Below are 8,896 nucleotides of genomic sequence, written 5' to 3'. Positions count from 1 at the left end.
AGAGAAAAGCCATACACTGGGCTGGGCACCGTGGCTCATATCTGTAATCCCAGCACCTTGGGAGGCCAAGGTGGGTGGATCACCTGAGGTCAGGAGTTTGAGACCATCCTGGGCAACATGATGAAACCCTGTCTCTACTAAAAATGCAAAAATTAGCTGCACGTGGTGGCACGCACCTGTAATCCCAGCTACTCAGGAGGCTGAGACAGGAGAATTGCTTGAACCCAGGAGGCAGAGGTTGCAGTGAGCCGAGATTATGCCTGGGTGACAGAGCGGGACTCCATCTCAACAACGACAAAAAAATAAGCCATACACTGAAGACGGAAGAACAGAAAGAGAGAGGAGTATAAGTCCCTGATGGCTTTTTGAGTCTCCCATGCCAGGCCTGGGCTGTCTATTAATCTTCTGACTTCTTTTATATGAGAAAGAAGCATCCATCTCATTTAAGCTACTGCTATTTTGAGTTTTTCTGTTATAATTGGCCCAACTTAATTCATGTCAGAGTAACCGGGCTCACTGCAATGGACTGAATGTTTGTGTCCCTGCAAAACTCACATGTTGAAACCTAATCACCAATGTGATGATATTAGGAGGTGGAGCATTGGGAGGTGATTAGGTCACGAGGGTAGAGCCCTCTTGAATGGGATTAGTGACCTTATAAAGAAGGCTCCAGAGACCTCCCTCCACCTTCTGTCAAGTAAGGACACAACAAAAAGACAACCATCTGTGAACCAGGAAGGACCTCACCAGACCGCAAATCTGCTGGTGCCTTAATCTTGGACTTCCCAGATCTGTGAGAAATTAATTTCTGCTGTTTATAAACCACCTCGTCTATGGCATTTTATTATAGCAGCCTGAATGGACTAAGATACTCTCTGTCACCTAATAGTCCAAATTTCAAATGTAGCCAGGTATACAGATTTGTATATGACATATTATGATGTCAAAAATGTTAGAAACCACATAAAAATATTTAAAACACTGAGCAGGCCAAACAAACCATGTCTGTGAGCTGCATTCAGCCCAAGTGGCCCTCTGGCCTATACCATGAATGGTGGTGATTAGGCCTGTTAAAAACAGCCAGTCCTGGCTGGGCGCGGTGGCTCACGCCTGTAATCCCAGCGCTTTGGGAGGCTGACGTGGGCCGATCACGAGGTCAAGAGATCGAGACTATCCTGGCCAACATGGTGAAACCCCGTCTCTACTAAAAATACAAAAATTAGCTGGGCATCGTGGTACATGACTGTACTCCCAGCTACTCAGGAGGCTGAGGCAGGAGAATTGCTTGAACCTGGGAGGCGGAGGTTGCAGTGAGCCAAGATCGCGCCACTATACTCCGGCCTGGCAACAGAGTGAGACTCTGTCTCAAAAAAAAAAATAATAATAATAAAGAAAACAGCCAGTCCTGTCATTTCTGTAAGGATGGTACTTCCCCATCCACTTGAACTTAAGTGTGACCATATAATTTGTTTTGACTGATGAAATATGAGCAGAAAGGATGAGCAGAAGGGATGTAAGACATTTCTGGGCAGACAACTTCAGAACCAGTGTGGGGTTTGTCACATCCTCTTTTCTCTGCAACCACCATTATAAAAGTATGTCAACGTGGAGCTTCCTTCAGCTGGATCTTCGAGTAACTTGGAAGAACAGAGCACCCTGGTAACCTGTCTTATAGTGCATAAACAAGAAATAAACATGTTTGTTGGAAAGCCGCTGGAACTAGAGGGGTGTTTGTTACCACAGCATTACCTAGCTTATCCTGACTGACCTGCCATCTTGCATCCTGGATATTATCACTGGAATTGCACAAAACCCTCCCTTGGGTTTTTTTCTGTGGGTGAAATTTCCCCCTCTTTCTAGCCCTCCTACTCATTCTTTTTTCCATGCATTATTTCACTCTTTCACACATTCATATGTCAGAGGCATGGGAGGAGGCTTCTAGGTGGCAAGTCAAGCCCCTGCTCTCAGGGAGCTCACATGCCTCCTCTGATTGAGTGGTCTTCCCTTATGGATCCTTGTGGACCCTTCCCAGCCTCCCTCAACCAACCTAGCCATGAGTGGGGAACAGAGCAGGTGGGGTGGAGTCCTTTGAGGACAGCCTCTTAAGACTATGATTTGTGTCAGGGTTGGGTTTTTGTTTTTATTTTTTAATTTAATTCAACTCTTACCACTTCTAGTTAGAAAATCAATGCTCAGAGAGGTTAACTAACTTGCCCAGTGTTACACAGTTAGGAAGCAGAGCCCTGGACTTGAAGCCAGTTCTGATGACTTGCCCGGCCTGTGCACCCTGACTACCCTATACTACCTGCCTCTACAGAAGCCTCTCGACCGGGGTCAGTACCATCCTCAAACACCATTGGTAGCTCTGAGGCCCCACAGCAGCTAAATGCACAGGCTCTGGAGACAGACTGCCTGGGGTCAAAGCCCAGCTCTGCCCTCTCATACCGGTATTACTGTAGGCAAATTAACCTCAGTTTCCTCATCTGTAAAATGGAGGTAATACTTGAGTCTATTTGAGCCAATATAAATAAGGTGCTTAGAATGGTACCTGGCACACAGTGTATGCCCACTGAATTTTAGCTATTAACACTATTATTATCTTTATGCCTCATGAACAGTTGATTTTGTCAGATTTCCTGCCCCACTGACCTCTAGTGGAGAGGATATTGAAAGAATGGGACGCTAGATGGTTATGCTTTGAAAATATTAGTCATTATCTCATATGAAACTCACAATAAATTTGTTCAGGTAATTAGTGTAAGAGCCTCCTTTACAGATAAGAAAAATGAATCTCAGAGGCTAGTTTCCTGCCCCACATCTAAGAAGGGATAGTAGAGAGACTCAGAGCCAGATCTGTCTGTCTTCAGCTCTGGAGGGGTTTCCATGACATGACTTAGATGGAGAAGAGTCCAGTGGTGTAGGAGCTCACTTCCCTAGGCCAGGGAAGCCCACAGAAGAGGGTGAAGCACCGAAGACTATGGGTGCAGTCATTTGACAATGGCCACCTTTTGGGACTCCACTGTGGGCAAGGCGGGCACGGTAAATCCATCATACTAGCTGCTGATGCCAAGTGACTTTCTCTGGTGAGCCAAGTGTGGCCCCTGTGACAGCAGCTTCCTCTCCTATTTCCATCTGCCTCTCTCTAAAGTTCCCAAGTGATGGCCAGCCTTCCCTGAACTCACTCTGACACCTGGATATAGGCAAGTCCTGCAAAACCTGGGTGGGGGAAGATACAACGGCACTGAGGTTGGGAAGTCCATGCTGAAAAATAGAGGCCTACTCACTGGCCCCACGTGGGGAGTCTGTGCTAATGATGCATGTCCAGACTGGGTGGGGCCCACTTTAGCCTTTAGCTGATGGACAGGGAAACAAAGGCTGAGAGCCTGGGTCTCTGTGAATGCACCACACGTCTCAGGGAGGTGGGTAATGGGAACGAGTCTCCTACCTCTGCTCTCTCTCCTGCCCATCCCAGAGACTCAGATTAATGCCCTCACTATCTCCACTGCCTTTAGCTGGATTTCTCCTCAGTTTCTCCTAAGTTAAGGGAAGAGCACTCCCATGACCTACTTCTGTCTGTTTATTTTGTCATAGATTGAAAAAGGATTTGAAATTCTCACTGAATCTGATGCAGTTAGTGCAAATCTGTGGTCAGCAGAAGAAACAGGAGGGCTTGACCTGTACTCTGTGGAAGCTAATAGAGCTTGCACAGGGGCTTGAGTGTGGTAGATGGCAGCTATGTCCATTAGAATGCTTTGGTGCTTTTGTTTGGGTAAAAAAAAAAAAAAAAAAAAAAAAAAAATTTAAAAAGAAGGCTTTGGGCTGCAAGTAACTGGAAATCCAACTCAAAGTGGTTCAAACAATAAGAATCTTTATTATTTCATTAAAAAAAAAAAAAAAACCTGGATGTAGGACAGGCTCTTAGAGAAGCTCCACGAAGTAATCAAGAACCTAGTTCTTTCTATTTGTATTTCCATCCACAGTGGGTCAGTTTTGCCTCCACTGGCTTCCCTTGCAGTTGCAAAATGGCTGCTGCAGTTCCAGGCATCACGTCAGACACCCTGAAGAACATCTCTCCTGCTGTCTTCTTTCTAAGAGTAAAAAACTTTTACCCAGAAACTGCCTACTACATTTCTCCTCAAATCTCATTTCCCAGAACAGGGTCATCAGCTAACACGGGCTAAAGGAATTTCCCCATGTGTTAGGTGGCTAGGTATCTTCTGTGAGGCCCTCCCCTTCTCCACCCTCTCTGTGTCCTGCAAGGCTGATGTGTATGGTCCACATCTACAGGCAACCTTGCTGTCTGACTTCAGGGTGAACTTAGCTAATGGGGAATGCCAAAGAAGTCCTCACAGAATGGGAAGAGGGAGAGGTCAAAGTGTTTGTTCTCCTGGTGCCCTCCTTGCTGGGTTGCCATAAGTCTGCTGTATCTTCAACCAAAGGCCACAGCTTCCATCAGGCAGCACTCTCCGTACTCTGCCTCCTCTAGTTCCAGTTCCTGCTCCCTCCCTTGCCTTCTCAGGCCTAGAAGAAGAAGCAAGCTCCCCATCATTTCCAGCCCCAGGATACTTCAACATCCCTTAATGCAATTCTCAAACCCTTCCCATACTTTTGCAATAATCCTTTGCCCAGCTCCCTCAGTTACCCAGCCAGAAGGTGCTATTCTCTATCCTTCCTCAAACCTGATCAATACACTGGACTGGGACAGAGCTCCCTTTGCAGTCTTGAATCACTGTCTCTTGGGCCTCTTCCCAGAAGGTCTCTTTGGCACTTAACCCTCAGTCCACCAAATAGCATGCATCTCCCTATCCCCCATCTTGACTTCCCCATCTCTGTCAATAGTACCACCAACCACTCAGTATCCCAGAGTCAAAACCTGGGTATCAACTTCTCCTCTCCCACTGCCCTGTCCCCCATTCCACACAGAATAGGATCTACTGGTTCCACTTCTAACTCTCTCCACACCTCAACCCTTTACTCAATTTCAGGCCTCCATCACTGCTCATCTGCCTCATGATAGCAGCCTTCTAAGTGATTACCCTGCCTGTGATTCATGCCACTCCCTGCTGCTGCAAGAAACTTCCTTAACCACAGCTCTGATCACGATGTTATTCTCCTGCTCAAAAACCTGCCCCCATTCCAAATGCCTTATTCCATCATCAAAGCCCTCCATGCTTAGCCCCCTACCCAGTTTCCTGGTTTCAGTTCCTGCTACATGCATAACCCTTGGGCTATAGAGGTCAGCTATTGCTGGGAAAAATAATCACCCCCAAAACTCAGTGGCTTAAAACAACAACTTCTGTTATTGCCCAGTTCTGCTGATCTGGGCCAGGCTTGGCTCACTCACATGTCTGCAAGCAGCTGACAGCAGGCTGGTCTAGGATGTCTCACTCACTTGCCTGGTGGTTGTCTGGGTGTTGGCTGGGTGAAAGGAAGTGACTAGGCCATATGTCACTCATCATCCAGCAGACTAGCCTAGAAGTATATTCGTTATCTGTTGCTGTGTAACAAATTAGACAGCTAAAAATAATACACATTTATTTTCTCACAGTTTCTGTGGGTCAGGAACTCAAGTGCTGCTGAGCTGCATACTCTGGCTCAGCCTCTCTCACAAGGCTACAGTCAAGGTATCAGATGGGGAGGGTCTGTTTCCAAGTTCACTTATGTGCCTTTTGGTAGCTCTCAGGTCCTCACTGGCTGCTGGGGAGAGACGTCATTTCCTTGCCATTTGGGCTTCTCCATAGGGCAGCTCACAACATGGCAGTGGACCCCCTCGGCCAGGGAACAGTGACCCCTTCAGCAAGGGAACAAAAAACAGACCACAAGATGGATGTCACACAGCCTTTTAAAACCCAATATCATAGGAGCCAACCTATCGCTTTACCAGTGTTCTATTGGTGAGAAGCGAGTCTCTAGGTCCAGCCCATACTCAATGGGAGAGGATCACACAGGGCATTCACGCCAGGAGCCATTTTCAAGGCTGCTGGTTACACTGGGCTTGATTTTAGGCAGTGGCAGTGTTCCACCTAAGAACAGCAAGAGTGAATGCAAAAGTGTGCAAAGTCTCCTGAGGCCCAAGCTTGGAATCTGCATACGGTTAGCCAAGGCAAGTCATAGGGCCAAACCCAGATTCAAGATGTGGAGAAATAGACTCTATCTCTTGATGGGAAGAGTTACCAAGTTACATTGCAAATGAGCATAGGTACTGGCAGGCATGGAGAATAATGGAAAATTATGTCCATTTTTGCAAAGAACCACATGAGCTTTCCCAAGCGTTCCCCACTTGGAAAAGTCAAGTGTGCTTTCAAGCCCACAGGCCTTTTTTTTTTTTTTTTTTTTTTTGAGACTGAGTCTCACACTGTCACCCAGGCTGGAGTGCAGTGGCGCGATCTCGGCTCACTGAAACCTCCTCCTCCCGGGTTCATGCCATTCTCCTGCCTCAGCCTTCTTAGTAGCTGGGACTATAGTCAGGCCACCATGCCTAACTAATTTTTGTATTTTTAGTAGCAACGGGGTTTCACCATGTTGCCCAGGTTGGTCTCAAACTCCTGACCTCAGGTGATCCACCTGCTTTGGCCTCCAAAATTGCTGGGATTATAGGCATGATGCAGTGCTCCCGGCCACCCACAGGCCTTTGAAGGCTCAGTTTCCTCCTCCTGTGCTGTTCTGTCCCACCTTGGCCTGTGACCATCCTGCCAGTCTTCAAGGACCAACTCGCACTCTATATCACTTTCCTTTTTCTCCTATAACAAATTACTATGAACTTAGTGGTTTCAAACAACACGTATTTATTATCTTTCTTACAGTTCTGGGAGTCTGAAGTCCAAAATGGGTGTCACTGGGTTAAAATCAGAGCACTGGCAGGGCTTCCTGCCTTTCAGGAGGCTCTAGGAGAGAATCCATTTTCTTGCCTTGTCCAGCTTCCAGAGGCAGCCTGCATTCCTTGGCTTGTGCCCCCTTCCTCCAATTCAAAGACATGAATGGCTGGTAGAGCCTTTCTCACTCATATCACTCTGACACTGCCTCTTCTGCCTCTCTGCCACTTATAAGGACTCTTGCAATTAGGCAGGGCCCCATCAGATAACCCAAGACAATTTCCCCCATCTCAAAGTCAGCTCATTAGCAACCTTAATTCCACCTGCAACCTTAATTCCCCTTTGCCATGTAACCTAACACATTCACAGGTTCCAGGGATTAGGACACGACATCTTTAGGGGGCTGTTATTCTGCCCACCACCCTACCTCACTGCCACCTCCTTAACCCCCTGTAAACAACAATGGCAGAAGCATTTATTGAGTACTTACTAGGTGCCTGCCATTGTGCCCAGAGCTTCTTCCCAGAAGGTCTCTTTGACCTTTGAATGGTCTCATCCATTCCTCACAACCCTATGGACAGGTTTTTTTTTTTAGTGTTCTCATTTTACATACTCAAAGAAGTAACTCCCCAAGGTCACACAGTGAGTAAGGACTGGATATTGGAATTTGAACTCAAGTCTGCCCAACTCTGAAGCCAGAGTCCCAACCACTTGCTCATGCTGCCTACTTTGAGGACACCCTGATCCCTCCTATTAGAAGTCACCCCTCCTCTGTGCTCCCATAACTGAGTAATTGGGCTTCTCTTTCAAGAGATACCCTTCTGAAGTTTCCATTTTGGACAGGCCACCTCCCCAGTGCCTCTGTCAAAGTAGTCATAGTACTTCTTTAATGAAAATCTCCTATGTACCAGATCTTTCACATACAACATCTCACACTCTCTGTTAAGGCAGGTGCTATTTTCACTTTCCAGGTGAGAAAATAGACTCACAGAGTTCTGATTCCGCCACAGCATTCATTAGTGTCACTGCTGGGAGTAGAATGCAGCTCTAATTCCAAAGCCAGCTAGGCTACCTCCTGCAGCTGCAAATGCCCACGGCCTTTGCACACAGACTAGAAATACATCACAAGCTTGCTTCAAGATGGTTGTGTAGGACATTGGGTACAGTGGGGATTCTGGAGCCATGCTGCTGGGGTTCAACTCCCAGCACTCCCATTTTCTGTTTGTGTGACTTTAGGCAAGCTACTTAACCTATGTCTGATTCAATGTCCTCGTCTGGAAAATGGATATAATGATAGCACCTACCTCATAAGGGCTGTTGCAAAGATTAAATGAGTTAATATGCCTTAAGTGCCTCTGCAGTCATGCCACATGGTAAGTACTCAAAAGTGTTAGCTATGAATATGAGTTAGCCTGGTCAGCTGTGGGTCACTCAGTTCCCCTGCCCCAGTCTTGCTGGGCATTTCCCTTCTATGAAACATTACCCCAGACTGTGTGAATGGAAGGCTATCTGGAAGACCCACAAAGGTAAATGTTGAGAAAATACTTTGTAAACTGTAGAGTACTGTACCCGTGTTGGCTATTAATGATCGAAAGTACTTGGCAATCAGGCTGGGAAACCTGAATCCCCCTGGAGGACCCAGTTCAGGCCTCCTCAGCATTGGCCCCAGGGAAACAGAGGGCCGCAGCTGTCATATTGCATCCTCCCCACCCATCTCCGCCACTCCCTCCCCCAGTCCATCCTGGGGTGGCCGAAGCTGCAGGAATGTGATGGTATCTCCGCAAACAGACAGTCTGTTCCCAGAGGAGACAGGGCCGCCCCTGGGAGGCCCGACTCTCCCCAGACTCGGCCCCAGTAAACACAAGCCTCTGTCCTCTTTATCAGCTTTGCTCTGCAGCAGCGGAGACAGTCTGCCCGCTGGGGAGTCGCTGCAGAGCGATAAGCCACTAGGCCCCTTGTTGGCCGCCCTCCTGGGGCCACAGCCCAGCTGCCTGGGAATAGGAACCTGCAGGCTGGCCTGGCTTGGGGCCTGAACAACCTCCACGGTCTAGGGGGCTGAGAGTGAGGGGCTGGCTGCCTATACC

General features: G+C 47.6%; 1 long non-coding RNA gene across 1 annotated transcript in view; it reads right to left on the bottom strand.

The window, feature by feature from the left end:
• Positions 1-2,690: 2,690 nt before the first annotated feature.
• The window catches only part of LOC105530807, a 35,035-nt gene continuing 28,829 nt past the window's right edge, over positions 2,691-8,896 (bottom strand). Inside the window, exons 3-4 of the long non-coding RNA XR_001004692.1 lie at positions 4,478-4,521; positions 2,691-3,216 (exon numbers count right to left, since the gene is read on the bottom strand). This is a non-coding gene — a long non-coding RNA (uncharacterized LOC105530807). The remainder of the gene's footprint in view (positions 3,217-4,477; positions 4,522-8,896) is intronic.

The sequence above is a fragment of the Mandrillus leucophaeus genome, unplaced genomic scaffold (genome assembly GCF_000951045.1).
Source record: "Mandrillus leucophaeus isolate KB7577 unplaced genomic scaffold, Mleu.le_1.0 Scaffold12, whole genome shotgun sequence".
NCBI classification, from domain to species: Eukaryota; Metazoa; Chordata; class Mammalia; order Primates; family Cercopithecidae; genus Mandrillus; species Mandrillus leucophaeus.
This window is presented reverse-complemented; position numbering and strand designations above follow the sequence as displayed.